This window comes from Rhincodon typus, chromosome 14, assembly GCF_021869965.1.
Source record: "Rhincodon typus isolate 14 chromosome 14, sRhiTyp1.1, whole genome shotgun sequence".
In the NCBI taxonomy this organism is placed as follows: domain Eukaryota; kingdom Metazoa; phylum Chordata; class Chondrichthyes; order Orectolobiformes; family Rhincodontidae; genus Rhincodon; species Rhincodon typus.
Genome location: NC_063345.1, coordinates 70,592,939 through 70,612,618, shown reverse-complemented (window position 1 = coordinate 70,612,618; position 19,680 = coordinate 70,592,939). Strand labels below are relative to the sequence as shown.

Genomic DNA, 19,680 nt, shown 5'->3' with positions numbered 1-19,680 from the left:
GTCCTGGTGGAACAGAAATTTGTTTCAATTAAATAATTGGAAAACTGAGGCCTTTGTCTTCAGTTCCCAACACAAACTCCACCGCCTCACCACTGACTCCATCCCTCTCCCTGACAACTGTCTAAGTCTGAACTAAACGTGTCATAACTATGGTTAAATATTTCACCCCTGAGATGACTTTTCAACCACATATCCTCATCATCACCAAGACTGCCCATTTCCACCTCAGTAACATTATCAGATTCCTCCTAATCTCCGCTCATCTGCTGCTGAAATTCTCATCCGTTCCTATGTTACCTGTGAACTGAACTATCTAATGCACTCCCCACTGTTCTCTCACATTCCCCTCTCTGCACTTGTCTAACTTTCTCTGCCTCTGTTAATGGGTGTATCTGAGCTCTGTTTAGTGTTTTATTGCTCCTTCCATTACCTGTACCTGAATGAGTTTTTTACCGCTGTCCATTCTCCCAAACATGTACTGCTGCTTTAGCAGCTTTATCTTCCCACACAAGGTCCCACAATGCTGTAAGGGAAGAAATTACTGGTTATTCACCCAGTGATGTAATCCTGAGGTCATTCATAACTCTGCTGCCCGTGTATTCCTACCAAGTTTTGTTCACCCAACATCCCGTGCTTGCACTGCTAAATTTTAAACTTTTCATCCTTCTGTTCAAATCTCTTGATAGTCTCCTCTCTATCTCTGCAATGTCCTCCAGCCCTCTCAAGGGCAATTAGGGCTGGCCCATAAATTCTGACTGAGCCAGCGGTGCCCACTCCAACCCCAAGAATGAATTTTTTAAAATGCCCTTCAAGATATCTGCATTCCCTCCAATTTCAACCTCCTGAGCATTCTCGATTTTAACTGTTCCACATTTGGTGTCCTCAACCTTTAGCTGCCAAAGCCATAAACTGAAATTTCCTTACTAAACCTCTCCCTCTCTCGATCTCAGTTTTGCACTTTAAAGTACTCCTTGAAAGCTACATATTTGGCTATAAAGCATTTTGTCACCTCCCCACTATCTCAGAATGTGACTGGGCTCAAAAGGAGCTTTATCACACTCCCAAGGAACAGCTTGGAAGTTTCCATTATGTGAAAAGCACTGTATTGATGTAAATTAATTGTCAATGATTTGGACACAGATCACAGTCCCTTCATCATCGCTTGGTGAATAACTCCTTACGTAATAACATTGTGGAAGCTACTAAGGGAAGATAATTCCCAGCAGCAAATGGTCAGGTGATGTTCAGCTGTAAAATCCTCATTTAGAGAGTCAATGGAAGTAACAATAAAATATCCAAGACAGTTACACCCATTATTGGAGTCAGAGAACATTAGACAACGACAGAGAGTTGATCAGCAAGAGTACAGATGAACCAAAGCAATGGATGGACACTGATTCAGGAGTGTTATAAAGCAACTTTTGACATCAGTCACATAACAAGGTGTTAGGGAAGTGACAAAATGGGTTGCACCAGCCCCATAGTCAGCTAACTGACTACTGGTTACAAATACTGAAATAATTTCATTGTTTTCAATTTTAAAATTAAATGCCGGACTCTGCAGCTCGAAGGATATCAAAAGGACTGGGGTCAGAGCAAACTTTCACAGTTCAGGGAATATCCGGGAATCAGGCTGATGTCACTGAGCAATGGCCTGTGTGTGATAACATTACCAATTTGAACACAGAATGTTTGGGTCTGCACAAACAGGTGCTATCCACAAAGGATGTGAGGGTCTGTGGAGAAATTTGAGTAGAGATTAATCAGAATGGTTCAAAAACTGAGGTAATAGTTGTAAGTTCAGGTTGGAGAAACTGAAGTTGTTCTGCACAGAGCAAAGGAGATTGAGGTGAGATTTGAAGAAGGTGCCTAGGTTTATGATAGGTTTAGGTAGCGTAGATAAAGAGCAGCTGTTCCCATTAGCTGATAGTAGAAGTATTAGGGACACAGATTTAAGATATCGGACAAGAGTTACTGGGAGATGTAAGAAAGGAATTTTATGTTTCTTTTATTTTACTCAATATTTACATTCAAAGGCCAATAATATCCAATGCTGAATGAACAAAGAATAAAGTGGTATGCTTAGATCTTGATGTATTATTTGGTTTGAGTTTTGGGTCTGCAAATCCTCTTCCAACATACCTTAAAATAATTTTACAAAAGCCATCTCAGACAGGCCGGAACTGAAATTCAAAAGAGACAAATATTTCTGTAGTTTGGAATTTGCCGTGCCGTGTGTAAATCCTCTCCTCCTCACTCCCTGTAAAAGGAGTTTATAAACTCTATTCCTGTCAGTCCAGGAGAGACATTCACAGCATTCTCTCCCATGGCCCAGAACGACCGCACATGCGCCCTGCTGCCCTTTGACTGCTGCAAAGATAACGGCCATAACTGGAAACGTTTTGCTGAAAGGAAGCCTCGATATGTCCCATTTTGCGAAACAGGGACAGACAGCTTGTTTATACGGCATGGTGGCTCAGTGGTTAGCACTGCTGCCTCACAGCGACAGAGACCCGGGTTCGGCTCCACCATCCGGCGACTGTCTGTGCGGAGTTTGCACGTTCTCCCTGCGTCTGCATGGGTTTCCTCCACAGTCCAAAGATGTGCAGGTAAGGAGAATTGCCCATAATGTTTAGGGATGTGTAGATTTTACATCCCCAGTTACAGGGGGATGGGTCTGAGTGGGATGCTCTGAGGGTCAATGTGGGACTTGTTGGGCCGAAGGGCCTGTTTCCACACTGATTCTATGGATATACCAGGTCTACTACATCCACAAAGTGTTTACGAAGACTCTCCATCTAACCACCTAATCCATCGCTTCCTCAGTTCTGCCACATTTTTACCCATTGTGGAGCCAAGGAAAAGAGCTGCTTTCCCCAGGATCGCTCCCACTGTGCATGCTCGAGACAGTGAACACACAGAAAGGTACCGAGCCTGCGCAGTGATAAGCGATTCTTCGCTTAAGGCACGTTCAACATGGCTCGGAATACTGGTTTACATGGCCGCTGTTGTAGATTTTTAATTTATTTGTTGTAATGTGTGCATGCAATCTTTCTATTTATTTCCTAGCAGGACAAATGCAAATATAATATATTTAATAGAGTAGAAAATGACCTTTGTGAGTCCCAGGAATATAATATTACAAAGTCGGACACTGAGCCACAGACGAAATGATGAAGTTGCTATACTTCTTCTGGACCATAGGGCTGCTTTTTTATTAGAGACACGACTGGTGGTGGTTTAACCTGAGGGACGCCACATCTCATGCGAGCAGAGAGGTTGAAAAGGAGAGTCATTAGCTGTGACCTCAGACGATGTAGGATTTAAATCTACACTGTTGACATCACGAGGAAATCTGGCATATGGATCTGAAAAAGAGGCTTCACAGTGGGGTTTTAAATCAGTTGGAGACTGCAAGAACTGCAGATGCTGGAGTCAGAGACATCACACTAAGGAGCTGGAGGAACATAGCAGGTCAGGCAGCATCAGAGGATCAGGAAAGTTGATGTTTCGAGTTGGGACCCTTCTGTCAAGTTTGCTGCTCTTCTGATGCTGCCCAGCCTGCTGTGTTCCTCCAGCTCCACACTGTATTGTCTCTGAAAAAGAGTTTGGCTTTCATACCTGTCTTCAAAGAGGAAAATATAGATTCCATGTTGCAGCAAATAGCACTGGTTCCTGTTGTTTGTTGAAAGGAGTGTTTTTGTTCTACTGAAGCCCTTAAGACATTGAATAACTTTTTAGGCTATGGGCCAAGTGCTAGAAACTGGGTTTAGAAACGAGATGTTTGATGACCTGTGATAATGTAATGGACCGAAGTGCCTCTCTCCATGTTGCTAAAACCTCAGTGACTGTCATTGTGCAACAGAAAAACAACCAAAAGCAGTGTCAAGAAGAAAAATTGCAAGCATTGCGTGCACCTTCCTTGAGTCGGATTCAGCACTCTCACTGCTGTTTCTGGGTTTGATTCCCACTCAGGGAATGAGGATTTGTTGTTCCTGTACAAATGCTTAAATGAACATGAATTTCTGGCATGAAAAACGGCATAGGGAGTAGCTCTGTCAGAATCAGTGTGAGTTTCACATCAGAGATAAAAACAAATAGAAGGAAGCACTGAAATGCATTGCCTTCGACTGCTCAGACACAGTACAACTAAAAGTACTTGCTCCTTACTGAAACATGCAGGGTTTTTTTTTCGGGTTGGATGCAGGAAGGTTAGTCCCCGTTTGGGACAGTCCAAGACCAGAGTGCTTGATATCAGAATGGGAGTGGTATATTGAAGACAGAGATGAATCAGTGGAATTCTCTACAACTGAGAGTTGTTGATCCTGGGTCATTAAATATATCCAAAAATGAGATTGACAGATTTTCAATCAGTAAAGGTAAGGGTTATGGGGAAAATCTAGAAAGTGCAGTTCAGGATTATCGGATCAGTCACGAGCTCGTTGAATGGTGGAGTAGACTTGGTGGGCTGAATGGTCTCTTTCTGCTCCCAAAATTTATGGTCTTATTACGACGCTGCAAAACTGACCTGAATAAAATTTACCAAGTTAAAATGCGTGATCCCCTCTGGGCACTGAACCGAGGTGAGATGTGCAGAGGGCAACACACAGTGTTGAAAGACATGAAGGAATAATGACAACAAAGATGGAGAAGTTATTTCCATGTATGATCTAGTCCTATACTGAAATTCGTCAAAATGATTGAGTCAACAATAAATCCAGCCGAAAAAAAAAATCAAGTTTGAGTTACAGAACGATGAGAATGTGAATCTAGGTTCCATCTGGAGTAGTGCAAATGAAAAACACTGAAGAGGAAGAGTTGTATTAAGTTTGGCGAGCCAGAAATGGAAGGACATGCTAACAATCATTGTGGAATGGAAATGGAGAATGGCTTGTGTGGAGCAGGAAGACAGTAATTATTTGGATTTATCAAATGGCCATTTTCTGGTTTGTAAAATATGTAACACGAAGTAAAAAATGATCGTCTTCAGGGTATTTGTCGTAATTATGAGGTATAGTGTTTATTAAAACAAAGCACTCCAATGTATCGATTCTCAGAACTGTGCTTGAGAAAGTGGATTAATCAGTATCTGAAAGAACTGTTGCGAATTTCAATTCTTGCAGTAGGTTTCAAATGTTATCACACACTGAATACAAATGTACAATGACATGCGCTCCAGAAAATTCATAATCTCTGTTGTCAGATGTTACAAAATATACAGACACCCAATATCGGTGCCAAACCAGAGCGGGAGATAGTTAAAGTAATACATGGCCACTGGTGCCAGTTATTTACAAGATTGTACATTTACCGATAATGCAAGTAAAACTTTCTCTCAAAGTGTTTGCTGCTTTGAGTTCTGATTCCAAAGAACAAAATGGTTCCTGAACGCAATGAAAATGCAGGTGCTTGTGAACAAGAAACAGTTCAGAAAGTAGAAAAAAATAAACAGAGATCATTCAGGAATCAGGCTGGAACTTCACTACGTTATGGAATGTTTCTCTATATGACGGTGAACATTCTATCACACGCATCTTTAATATTCATAGGACAATAGCGGAAACCATTTTATATGCCGATTTGCAAAGCTTCGTTTGTTGTAACACACACCAGGAACACCAACTATCGCAAGAATTACATAGTATATATTCCTGACCCATTCAATTGCTAGGTTACATTCTCCCTGTGAAGTGGTTTGTACCTTCTGTGGCGAACAAACTTTTTGAATTAAATTATGAGGAAAGATATTCTAAGCATGAATTTTCTAAGTGTCAGAACCACAGGGATCCGAATGTTGCAAAATAATTCGTCTGTCTTTCGTAATCATTGCACAAACAGATTAGGACAGTTGTAATCATTCCCTGATGGTGTAATATGTTTAACACTGAACTGGAATTCAGCCGACAACTAGACAGGGCAAGCATGTATGCATAAATCACAAATTATAAACAGAAACTCAGTTACACTATACTGGTGAAGTGCCTACAAACAAAATCAATTCCATCTCTGCATCTCCATGTTCTGTGATTGTCCTCAGTCTATGGGGCCATGTATTAATTCTGTTTGTAACGAGAACGAAATATGCCAGTCGTGTATAACTGTAGTCTTAAATGCATCTGTCCTCTTGATTCGTGAAATCATGTTGGAAAAATCATCAGTTCCCAAAATGAATCAGAGTAATTGGATTACAACATTTGCCCGTTGGGTTGCCCGATACGTGCCAGCTGTCCACAAGGGCAGCCCAGTTCATCTCAATTTGTCCTGCATCTTTCCTTCAATTGTTGTTTATTTCATTTCGCTTTAAATCAGGCTTCAACAAATTTTGAGGCAATTTATTACAGATCACAAACTAAGCTTAGGACTAGAGGTATCCCCATTGTTTCTGTTGCCGTTCGTTTAATTCCGTGTCCTTAGATATTCAAAATCTCTGTCAATCGGAACACTTCTTTCCTATGACCAACTTCATCCGCCACCAACCATTTGTTGAACAATTCTGCCAAATTTCATCTCAACATGCATTTCACTAAGGAGGAAAAATAGTTTCTAATGCCAAGACTGAAGACTCTCGTTACTGGGGAAAACAAATGGTTTTTTATACACCCTCACTTAAGTAATGACATCACACGTGTGGTGCACAATAGACTATTTTCACAATCTTGCTCTTTGCTTAACTCACTCTGAGTTGTCTGGCTTGCCTGACGCATCTCGACAGGCAATACTCTTATGACTGTATGTCTGTTAGTCCCTTGTTTAACAATGAAATCAAAAATGTAATGAACTTCATATTTAATTTTTGCTCCACTTCACCTTCAAGTGTTCCCTGGTCAATAGTATCCTCGCTTATATGAGTTCAATTTCTGAATCTCAGGGGTTACTTTTGTATCAAACTAACATTAATATTGACATATTTTCATGACATCACTTGAAGCCTGTTTCATTGACCTCAACAGTGCCTCAACCAAGATATCATTTACAATGCCTGCTCAGTTTTCTGGAGTTTTTATTTGAGCTCTTATCATTCAGAATCACGACGGCACCCTCTATTGATCTGGTTTGATTTATTGTGGTCACACATACCTAAGCACAGTGAAAAGCTTTGTTTTGTGAGCAGTACAGGCAGATCACAGCAAACAAGGACATACAGATCATAGGGTGCTCAGACAGAGTGAGGCATACAAGTACAACTGCAGAGGAGGTGTGCGAAACAAGATCAACATTATTTGAAGTTAGAGAGTCTGTTCATCAGTCTAATAACAGCAGGGAAAAAGCTGTTCCTGAACCTGTCAGTGCATGTGTTCAAGCTTCTGTATCTTCTGCCTGAGGGAAGAGTTTGTAGGAGAGCATTAAGGGAATGGGAGGGGTCTTTGATGAGGTCAGCAGCTTTTCTGCAGCAATGAAAACTACAAATGGAGTCCATTGATGGAACGCTAGCTTCCGTGATGTTCTGGGCTTTGCACACAGCCTTCTGTAATTTCTTCCAGCCCTGGGTAGAGCAGTTGCCATACCAGGCCATTATGTACCTGGACAGAATGCTTTCCATGGTGTATCTGTAAAAGTTGGTGAGGGTCCTTATGGAAATACTGAATTTTGTAAACTGCCTGGGGAAGAAGACAGCTTGTTGTGCCTTCTTGACCGTTGCATCTATATGGGAAATCCAGGACAGGTTGTCGGTTATCATCACTCCTAGGAACTTGATGCTCTTGACCCTCTCCACCTGAGCTCCGTTGATAAAGATGGGGCATGTTCTCCTCCATTCTTCCTGAAGTCAATGATCAGTTCTCTTGGTTTGCCAAAATTGAGGGAGAGTTTGTTAACATTGCACAATGACATCAAGCCCTCTGTCTTCTTTCTCTATTCTGACTCATCGCTGTTTGATATCAGTCCTATGATGGTGGTGTCATCAGCAAAGTTGCAGATGGTGTTTGTTTAGAATTTGGCTACACAGTCGTGGGTGTACAGGGAGAACAGTAGGGGGCTGAGAATGCTTCCTGGTGGGGGATTCCAGTGTTGAGGGCTATTATGGAGGAGATGCAGTTGTCTATCTTCACTGATTGCGGTCGGTAGGTCACAAAGTTGAGGATCCAGTTGCAGAAGGCGGAGTCAAAACCTAGGTCCTGGAATTCTGAGATCAGTCTAGAGGGGATTATAGTGTTGAAGGTGGAGCTGTAGTCGATGACTAGGAGTCTGACATAAGCATCTTTGTTATCCAGTTGTTTTAAGGATGAATCTAAGGCCAGGGAAATGCGTCCGCTGTGGACCTGTTTCGTCGGTAGACAATCTGCAGGGGATCAAGGTAGACTTGATGTGGCCCAAGACCAGCCTCTCGAAGCACTTCATATTATGGAGGTCAGAGCCACTAGGTGGTAATCATAAAGACACGTCACACGTGCTTTCTTTGGTACTGGGATGATGGTGGTCTTCTTGAAGCTGGTGGGGACTTCAGCTTGTAGGAGGTAAATGTTAGTGAAAACCTCCACCAGCTGGACCGCACAGGACCTAAGTGTGTGGTCGGGGACTCCGTCCAGGCCCGTCACTTTGCTTGAGTTGACTCTAAGGAAGACTAACCTGACGTCTGCAATGGTGACTGGGGGAGCAGGTGCATCCGGAGCTGTCAGGGCAGACGACACTGTGGCGCTGGCATTCTGCTCAAACAAAACATAGAAAATATTGAGCACATTAGGAAGGATGTGTTTTTATCTGCTATCTTGCTCTGCTTCATTTTGTATTCCATTATATTATGCAGGATTTGTCACAAGCGGCAACCATCTGTATGGTTGGTTTGGGCCTGTAACTTGACTGGTACTGTCTCTTGGCATCTCTGATGGCTTTGCTCAGGTCATAGCTGGATTTTCTGTAAAGGCCTGGGCCTTCTACACCTTCCAATCAACTGTATCCATGTTCAATACATCACCCTCTGACATATGTCATATCTACATTTACAATGACAAAAAAAACCTTTGTCCATGCATCTACTTTCTGCCCCTTGCAACACATTGATACATGGAAATCAAAATCTGATTCACTTTTGCACCCCACTTCTGGCAACCTCACCTCACTGTTTGCTTACTATGCAAGCTTAGAAGATGCAAGCGTCAGTCTTTACCTATGGTCCAATCATTTTCAGACAAGCTTATTGATTATGTCCACCATTTAATCAGAAGATCGATAATTTGATAGTCACCTTAATATACTTATACTATCTGGTGCCATAGAACAAATAGATCAGTAGAAACAAAGTAAGAGTAGAGTTAGTTGAATGTATCGAATGATTGAAACTCCCCTTCTATCTGGGAAGTGAATTTTCCATAATAATGAATCTTCATGATGAAATTTCATCTTACTAACATCTAATGTAAGAGGCTCCTTTCTTTGAAACTGTGGCCTTTCTAGATTTCTAATATGAGCAGGAGGATCTACTGTGCATCCTTGCTGCAAAATGTTATGCTTCAAGAAAATCACCTGTCATTCTACTAATCTTCAATGATAATGTGCACAGCCATCTCAATGGCTAGTAGTACATTTTTCCAGAAGTAAGGAAACCAATTATGTCATTGGGTTACTTTTGCTATTCACAATTGTTTCATGGCTTTCCCTTGTTACCAACCATATCCTTGCAATAAGGTCTAGCACTTCACATACCTTCATCATTAATAGCTGAATGTGCACACTGACTTTTTGCTGATCCATGAGAAAGATCGACATTTCAGCATTCCACAGTGTGTCTGCATTTAAGTAGATTATTGTTTACCTACTCTTTCCAATAATGGAGACTGCGTTCAATTCTCCACCTTAATATAGTTGACATTTTTCCCCGATGTATTTAGACTAAATTACATCATTGAAACTTTGTATTCAACTGAAAACTTGCTTCATGATCCACCTGGCTATTGTCAGCACTTTTAAAATTATAGATTTGTCCTGACACTGAGGTCTTTAACCTTTTTAACAACATAAAGCCTTTCCATTCAAATCTGCAGCACGCCACTATTTTTTTGTTTGTCAAACAGAAAATGGCTCTTCTTTTCCTTCCCCTCCCCACACCCCCAATCATTTACAAATGTGTTTGTGTTATCCCAGCACCGTGAAATCTGATCTAATTTGGAGGTCGTATTTGTGACACATGATTGAAGTTTCTACTTTGCCCACCATCTTATCTTAATGAGTCAACGTCTGCTTGCTCCTTTTCTGTCTTTTTTTCTTCCAAATAAATTTCTTAATGTCTATTGCATGTTTGGTCTTATAATATAATTGCACCCACTTCAATTTATTTTCGATGTTTAATAACATTTAACCTGCCTTTTGTCCCTCTATCAAATCTACTGAATTTTGCGACACTTCTTTCAATTTTTTTGGCATTGGTAAACTGCTAACATATTTCATAATGGGTATTTGCCACATATACGCTTGTTTTCTCAATGCAACTTGTCTGTTTGCAGATGTAGGAAATGTCTTCTCCCTCTTTTTTTCATTTTAACTTCCATTATCCTCCCTTTTCAACCATTTTGAATTCCCCAGTTATTATTTGTATCTCCACGCCTCTGCAGCGACATAACTTTACCCTTATGACAGTTTTTTTTTATCAATCCAACACTCTTACCAACAAATCTGTATATTAAATTTGATCACTTCGTGTTCGTTATTGCCTTTATTGCGAATTTCTTGCTTGCTCATTCTTAGTACGGGTTTAAAAACCTACAATCAGCTGCAGTTTGCTGGTTGAAGATACTATTGTTTGAACAAACTGTACTGAATATGTTCAACGATTTCAAACTCTCTTTGTCAGGTTCATGAAGCCAAACCTATTGAAGATTACCATGCCTTTTTTTGCTGGAAATGCTTTCTTAACAAGTTCCCATTATTTTTTTGGTTGAAGTCTGTCGTGCAGCACAGCTATTGTTAAATGATTTCTAAATGCCTTTGCGAAGAGACTTCCATTGCTTGATCCAATCAGCCAGATGGATTAGATTTCGCGATATTCTGAGATAGTATAATTTATCACGACTGTATTGATGACATCATTTCTTATCAGAGCTACTCCAACTTTCTTACTTCTTTTTGTACCCTGTTCTTCGGAAACGTGGAAAGCCGTGGATTTCAATCAAAAACAAGAATGCAAATTAACCAGAAACAGAAAGATTACTGAAAGCTTCCATCAAAATTTGAAAGGAAAAAAAAGAAAGCAAGTTCAAACATGGAACAGTGAATGTACAGACAGGATAATGTATTGTACAGAACAGAGAAATTACAGGGAAACTGAACAGTTACTTTGTGTCTGTCTTCATGGAGTAAGATCCTGAAAATTTCCCAGAAATACTGAGTGACCATGTGACTTGTGTGACTATAGGCGAAAATCATCCATATCAGCAATGAGGTATTAGTTGAAAACAGAGCTGGATTCAGCATTGATAAGTCTGACGGACCAGATATACTTCATACCAGAATTTCAGAGGAAGCAGCAATAAATATACTGATTGCATTGGAGATCAGTGTGTTATTTTCCCTTATATTCTGCAAAGGCATGAAGGCATTCTGCATACCTGGAAGGTGATAAATGTAATCTGATGGTATAAGAAGGGCAGAAAAGGGAGAACGACAAACTACAGACCAGTTAACTTGTCATCCACAAAAGGGAATCAGTTGGAATCTATTATAAATGATGTGATATTGGATATTTAGAAAGTAATAGCAAAATTGAACAGAATGATAACACATTTATGAAAGGGATATCATAACTGACAAACTTTTTTTTCGAATCTGGAGATGCTTCTTGTAAACATTGACAATGGAGAGCCAATGGATGTGGTATAGTTAGATATACAGGAGGATTTTTGGAGAACTCACACAGTGAGTTAGTAAATAAAATTAAAGCAAAGGGTGTTGGGAGGAGCATATGCAAATAAAAGGTAATTTTGGTTTACCTTCATTTAAAGGGAATCTGAATATGGAAGCAAAGTCATCCTGCAACATAGAGTGTTGTTGAGACTCCACCTGGAGTATTGTGTGCAGTTTTGGTGTCCCAATTTTGGAAATAATATACTGACCCCAAAGGAAGTGCAATGGACATTCTCCAGATTAATCCCTCAGATGGCAAGATTGTCTGATGAGGAAACTTAGCCTGTGTTCTCTTGTACTTCAAAGAATGAGGGGTTATTTCAGTGAAACTTAGAACATTCACACAGAGTGGATTGACTAACACATGAGCATGGAGAAGAGCAAGCAGGCAAAATTTGGGAGAATCCCAAGATATTCCACAAGTACGTAAAGCAGAATGGAATAACCAGGGAACAATTAGGGCCCATTAGAAACAATCTGCGTGAAGCTGGAGAACATTGATAGATTGTTACATGTATCTTTGCATCCATTTTACTTGTTAGAAGGAGGATACAAATAAAGATTGGAGAAGATGGACTGTGAAACTCTTGAGCAGTTTGATATGAGATGCAAGCAGGGACTGTTAGTTTTGGCTGTTACAAAGCTGGACAAATCCCCAAGTCTGGATGGGTTGTATCACAGGCTGCTGTTGGAGACAAGGCAGGAAAGGCCCTCCAAAGTTTTAAGTAAAATCTGGCCATGAGGGAGGGGTCAGAGGATTGGAGAACAGCTAATGTGGTTCCACTTTACAGGGAGGATGGTGGAGAAAGACCAGGGAACTATAGACCAGTGAGTATCAGATCAATGTTAGGGAAACTATTGTGAAAAATAGGGAAGGACAAAATTGATGTCTGTTTAGAGAGGCAAAGTTTGATCAGGGATAATTAGCATGACTATATCAGAGGGAGGTCATGCTGATCGAATTATATTGAATTTTTTCGAGGAGGTCATTTATATGATTTTTCAGCAAGGCCTTTGACAAAGGCCCACATGGGAAACTGATAAAGAAAGTAAAATCTCATGTTATCAAGGGTAAATTCGTAAGTTACATCCAAAATTGTCTTAGTGGCAGGAGACAGACGACATGGTAGAAGGCTGTTTGTATGACTGGAGACAAATGTCTGCTGGTGTACAATAGCGTACCACCATGTCCCTTATTATTTGTGATATTCATAAATTATGCAGATGTGAATATGGAGGTTGTGGGGGAGTGCGAAAAGCAAACTTGTGTTTGGCATAAAGATTGGCCACGTGGTTGGCAGTGAGGAGGAAGGTCTTATCTTACAGGAAGATCTTGATGGAATGGTCAGATGGGCAGATCAATGGTAGATGAAATGTGACCCTGATAAATATGAGGTGATGCACTTGGGGAGAAGGAACCAGACAGGGAAGTACTTAATGAATGGCATCACTCTAGGAATCTCAGACGGTGCTTCTCCACAAATCCCTGAATGTGACTGGCATGGGTAATAGGTTAGTTAAGGAGGCATAGGGGACGGTAGGCATAGCCTCTATTCATCCAGGTGTGGATTACAAGAGGGCTTTGTTTAGGCCAGAATGGAATATTGTGTGCAGTTCTGTGCGCCACATTACAGGAAGGAAGGTGTGATTGCACTGGAGGGGGTCCAGAGGAGATTCACTAGGATATTCCCTGGGATTAAGCATATCAGCTATGACGAGAAGCTGGATAAGCTTAGGTTGTTCGCTTTGGAGCAGAGAAGGCTAAGGAGGACATGATTCAGAAGTATAAGATTGCGAGGGGCTTGTACAGTTTGGACATACAGCAGCTGTTACTTTTAGTAAAAGGGCCAAGATCAAGGGAGCATTCTTTTAAAGTGAAGGGTTTGAAATTTAGAGAGGATTTAAAGATGATGTTGGGGCTGGAATGCACTTCCTGAGAGGTTAGTTGTGGTGGGTAACCTCACAACTGTTTAAAAGGTACTTGGAATAGCATTTGAAATATCATAACATTCACGGCTACAGATGTCACATAGAAAAGTGGGCTAATGTAGATCATGCTGTATTTCTGACGGTACAGAGTCTATACTTCTGTGATTGTATGATTGTGGAAGGTCAATTATTGAGCAGCTTAAGACAGAAATTGATGGCTTACTGAAGAGCATATTAACAAAAGTTATAAGAGTGCACTGTAGTAGCTTCTAAAGGTATGCCAATGGGCAAGGTAAGAGAAAACAAGTGTAGCTTCCTTATAGTCTGAAACTGGAGAATGGAGAACAGGGAAATGGCAGAACTATGAAGCAACTACTTCAGTTTTGTCTTCGCAGAAAAAAAAAACAAAACAAAACTTCCTGGCGGTACCAGGAAAACTATGTCTAGAAAGAGAAAGGTAATAGAATGAAATTTGTAAATAAATGGTTTTGGAAAAATTATTGGGACTGAAATTATTAGGCATTGACAACATAGATTTATGATATGGGAATCATATTTGAAACAACAACTGGTAGATAAGGTATGGATAAGCAATGGATGCAATGCATTTAGATTTTCTGAAAGATTTTTGATAAAGTCCCAAAGCCTGGTGTGCAAAATCAAATCTTATGGGATTGGAGCTAATACACGGACATGAATTTAAAATGGGAGAGCTGCAGGAAACAGTGAATAGGTTTTTTTTGTATTTTGATTTTACTGTCACATGGATTTTAGGGTAAAAATACATTTTTTTTTCAATCTGGCCAGTATTTATTGCCTTGAGAAGGTGGTGGTGAGCTGCCTTCTTGAACTGCTGCAGTCCATCTTCTGTGGACTGACCCATAATGCCAATAGGGAGGGAATTCCAGGATTTTGACCCAGCTACAGTGAAGGAACGGCAATAAATTTCCAAGTCAGAATGGTGTGTTGCTTGGAGGGGAACTTGAAGGTGTTGGTGTTCCCATATATCTGCTGCCCCTATCTTTCTAGATGGAAGTGATCATGGATTTGAAAGATGCTGCCTGAGGATCTTTAGTGAATTTCTGCAGTAGGCAGCACACACGGCTGCTATTGACTGTCAGTGGTGGAAGGAATGGATGCTTATGGACATTGTGACAATCAAGTAGGCTGCTGTCCTGGATGGTGTCAAGTGAGTAATATTGGGGCTACACTCATTCAGGCAAATTGGGAGTATTCCATCATACTCCTGACTTGTGGACTGGCGTTGGGATGTCAGGAGGTGAGTTATTCGCTGCTGTATTCCTAGCCTCTGACCTGCTCTCGTAGCCACTGTGTTTATGTGGTGAGACCAGTTGAGTTTATAGTCAATGGTGAACCCCAGGATGTTGATAATTGGGATTAAGTAATGGTAACACCACTGAATGTCAAGAGGTGGTGGTTAGATTGTCTCTTATTGATCATGGTCATAGCCTGGCAATTGTGAGGCATGAATGTACTTGCCACTTGTCAGCCCAAGCCTAGGTATTGTCCAGATCTTGTTGTATTTGGGCATGGACTGCTTCAGTATCTAAGGAGCTGCAAAGGATGCAGAACACTGTGTAATCGTCAGTGAACATCCCGACTTCTGACCTCTATGATGGACGGATGGTCATTGATGAAGCAGCTGATGATGGTTGGACCAAGGACACTATCCTGAGGAACTCCTGCAGATATGTCCTAGAACTGAGATGACTGACCACCAACAACAACGACCATCTTCTTATGTGTCAGGTATGACTCTAACTACCAGAGTGTTTGCCATTGATACCCAATTGATTCCAGTTGTCACACTGGTCGAATACAACCTTGATGTCAAGAGCTGTCACTCTCACCTCACCTCTGGAATTCAGTCTTTTGTCTATGTTTGAACCAAACCTGTAATGAGCTCAGGAGCTGAGTCGCCCTGGCAGAACCCAAACTGGGCATTACTGAGCTGGTTATTGCTGATTAGATGCTCCTTGATAGTGCTGTTGATGACACCTTCCATCACTTTACTGATGGTCAACAGTGGACAGTAATCAGCTGGGTTGGATTTGTCCTGCTTCTTATGTACAGGACATACTTGGGCAATTTTCCACATTGTCGGGTAGATGCCAGTGTTGCAACTGTATGGAACAGCTTGGCTAGGAGAGAGGCAAGTTCTGGAGCACAAGTCTTCAGTACTATAGTCAGAATGTTTTCAGGGCCCATAGCCTTTGCAGTATTCAGTGCCAATCACTATTTCTTGATATCACATGGAGTGAATTGAATTGGCTGAAGACTGGTATCTGTGATGCTGGGGACCACTGGAGGAGGCTGAGATGGATCATCCACTTGGCACTTCTGGATGAAGATTGCTGCGAATGCTTCAGCCATATCTTTTGCACTGATAGCTGGGTTCTTCCATCATTGAGGATAGGGATATTTGTGGAGCCTCCACCTCCAGTGAGCAGTTTAATTGTCCACCACCATTCATGACTGGATGTGGCAGGACTGCCGAGCTTAGATTTAATCCATTAGTTGTGGGATCACTTAGCTCTGTCTATCAATTACTGCTTATATTGCTTGGCATGCAAGTAGTCCTGTTTGGTGGCTTCGTCAGGTTGACACCTCATCTTCAGGCATGCCTGGTAATTCTCTTGGCATGCCCTCCTGCACTCCCCATTAAACCAGTGTTGATCCCCTGGTTTGAAGGCAATGGTTGAGTTAGAGGTATGCTGTGTCACGAGGTTACAGATTGTACTGGAGTGCCATTCTGCTGTTGTTGATGGCCCACAGCAGCTCATGGATGCCCAGTCTTGAGCTGCCAGACATCTTCAAAGTCTGCACCATTTAGAGCCGTGGTGGTGTCCATAACACAATGGAGGTTATTCTCAATGTAAAGGCGGGACTCAGTGGTCACTCTTACCAATACATTCATGGACAGATGCATCAGCAGCTGGCAGATTGGTAAGGATGAGGGCAAGCATGTTTTTCCCTATTGTTGGTTCCCTCACCACCTGCCACACACCCAGTCTGGCAGCTATGTCTTTTAGAACCTGACCAGCCCAAACTATAGTCCTGCTAGCGAACCACTCTTTCCCCAAACAGAATACATTTTGTGCCCTTGCCATTCTCATTGCTTCCTCCAAGTGTTGTTCAAATGGAGGAGGACTGATTCATCAGCCGAAGGAGGACGGCAGGTAATAATCAGCAGGAGTGTTCCTTGCCCATGTTAAACATGAAGCCACAAGACCTCATGGGATCTGGAGTCAATGTTAAGGACTCCCAGAGAAACTCCCTCCTGACTGTATACCATTGTGCTGCCACCTCTGCCTGGGTCGGTCTTGCTGGTGAGACGTGACATATCAAATCATAGAATCCCTACAGTGCGGAAACAGGCCCTTCAGCCCAATAAGTTCACACCAACACTCAGAGCATCCCACCCAGACCCATTCGCCTATAACCCATCTAATCTACACATCCCTGAACACTACAGCCAATTTAGCATGGCCAATCCACCTAGCCTGCACATCTTTGGGCTGTGGGAGGAAACCGGAGCACCCGGAGGAAACACACACAGACACGGGGAGAGTGTGCAAACTCCACACAGACAATCGCCTGAGGCTGGAATCGAACCCGGGTCCCTGGTGCTGTGAGGCAGCAGTGCTAACTACTGAGCGACCATGCTGCCCCAAACACCTAGGGATGGTGATAGTGGTGTCTGGGACATTGTCTGTAGGGTATGATGTGTGGTACGGTGGCTCAGTGGTTAGCACTGCTGCCTCACGGTCCCAGGGACCTGGGTTTGATTCTACCCTTGGGTGACTGCTTGTGTGGAGTTTGCTCAGGGAGCTCCGGTTTCCTCACACAGTCCAAAGATGTGCAGGTTAGGCGGATTGGCCATGCTAAATTGCCCATAGTGTCTATGAGTGTGTAAATTAGGTGGATTAGACATAGGAATTGCCAGGTTACAGGGAAAGGGTAGGGGAATGGGTCTGGGTGGGATGCTCTTCGGAGGGGCAGTGTGGACTTGGTAGCCTGAACGGCCTGTTTCTAAACTGTAGGGATTCTGTGATTCTATGATTCCATGAGTATGACTATGTCAGGCTGTTGCTTGACTATTCTGTGACACCGCTCTCCCAATTTTAGTTAGTTGTATGTTGCAGAGTCGACAGAGCTGTTTCTGCTATTGTATTTTTCAGTGCCTAGGTCTGGTTTCATTTCTTTGAAACTTTGTAGCGATTCATACAACTGAATGGCTTGCTACGCTATTTCAGAGAGCAACTGAGAGTCAACCACATTGCTGTGGGTATGGAGTCACATACAGGCAGGCCCAGATGAGGATAGCAGATATTCTTCCCTGAAGGATATTAGTGAACCAGATGGTTATTTCCAACAATCAACAATGGTTTCATGATCATCAGTAGGTACTTAGGTCCAGATTGCCTTTTTATTGAATTCAAATTCCATCATCTGCTATGGCGGGATTCAAACCTGGGTCCCCAGCACATTATCTGGATCTCTGGATTAATAGTCGATCGATAATACCACTAGGCCATTGCCTTCCCCTTACCCGAGAGTCTTGAAAGGCTGAACAACCTTGTCCTGTTCTTATTGGCCTTCTCCTGTCCCTGTGTAACAGGCACGAGACATTAAATGGTGCAGCAACCCATGGATGATGAGCAGCCATTAAACAATATCTGATGGAGGTTCCCTCCCTTCTCAGTTACAGAAACACAAACAACACAATGTACTCCAGTTGCCCTCTCAGTAAGACCTCATACAACTGCAGTAACATTTCTCTATGCTTTGAATGATTCCCTTTACAAAATGTGCCAACATTCCAGCTTTCCACCTCTTCAAGTGGTAATAGACTAGTGTGGACTGAATGGCCTCTGTCTATCCCTCAGTAACGGGCTCATGGTGACAGACTTGCTTCTCCCTTTGCTAAAAAGCAATCGCAATGCTCTGAATGATGTCTTAAGGTTATGAAAGGATTTGCTAACAGGACATGTAAAATAGGAGCAACATCTTGCAAAAACAATGGGCAATAAATTTTGTTACCCTGGCTTATGGTCACTGGAAATTCCACCGCCAGTCATTTTATGCTGCTGGTCTGTTATTTTATCCCTGTCTCCTTTTATAAACTGGGTGGAACATAAACAACCCCGCAGTGTTCTGGCACCACTCCCACATACAAGGAAGAAAGATTAAAATGGTTGAAAAATTTATGGTCCATGCCTCAGCAACCCTCATCTGTTCCATACAGACTGAGTAAATGTTCCCTTTTATTGTGATATGAAAAAAGCTGTAAGGAAGGGGATAACTGAAATTATTTCTTCGGTGACTAATTATCCCAGTGGAGGGTTTCATTCTTTTAATGACAAATGTTCAATGTGTTATCCCATAGTATGAGCGGGAACATCACCTACAACATTAGCAGGGATCAGCAGCTCCAGATAGAGGAGAAGGAGAGATCAGAATTTGAGAACAATAGACTGGAATGTTCCAACAATGGATCTGAATCTGATAACAATTGACTGGAAAATTACAACAATGGATCAGAATCTGAGAGCAATAGACCAGAATGTTCCAACAATAGGCAGGGTTCATCCTTTTATGTTTGGCATCTTTCTACATATTATTGTTTTTCATTATCATGACAGATCCGAAGTGTACTTTACATTATTCAATATTTTTATTATTCTGTCCTGGCAATCATCATTTTCCCTGGTAAGTCTCACTATACAGTTATTATTTCTATAAACTATGTACGACTGTATTACTGATTGTTTCATTTACTCTGCATTCCTTGCTGCATTGTTGTTCCTACTAAGGCTCTGAATTCAGATATTCACTCATTGAAGTAGTTAGTATGTTCAGTCTCTCCATATTTGCTTCTGGCAGTGTTCCTCGTGA

The 19,680-nt window shown here is 41.8% G+C and overlaps 1 long non-coding RNA gene across 1 annotated transcript in view; it reads left to right on the top strand.

Annotated features, from left to right (window-relative positions):
* The first annotated feature begins 2,377 nt into the window (after nucleotides 1-2,377).
* LOC125484906 overlaps nucleotides 2,378-19,680 on the top strand; it is a 62,668-nt gene continuing 45,365 nt past the window's right edge. Inside the window, exon 1 of the long non-coding RNA XR_007263708.1 lies at nucleotides 2,378-2,609. This is a non-coding gene — a long non-coding RNA (uncharacterized LOC125484906). The remainder of the gene's footprint in view (nucleotides 2,610-19,680) is intronic.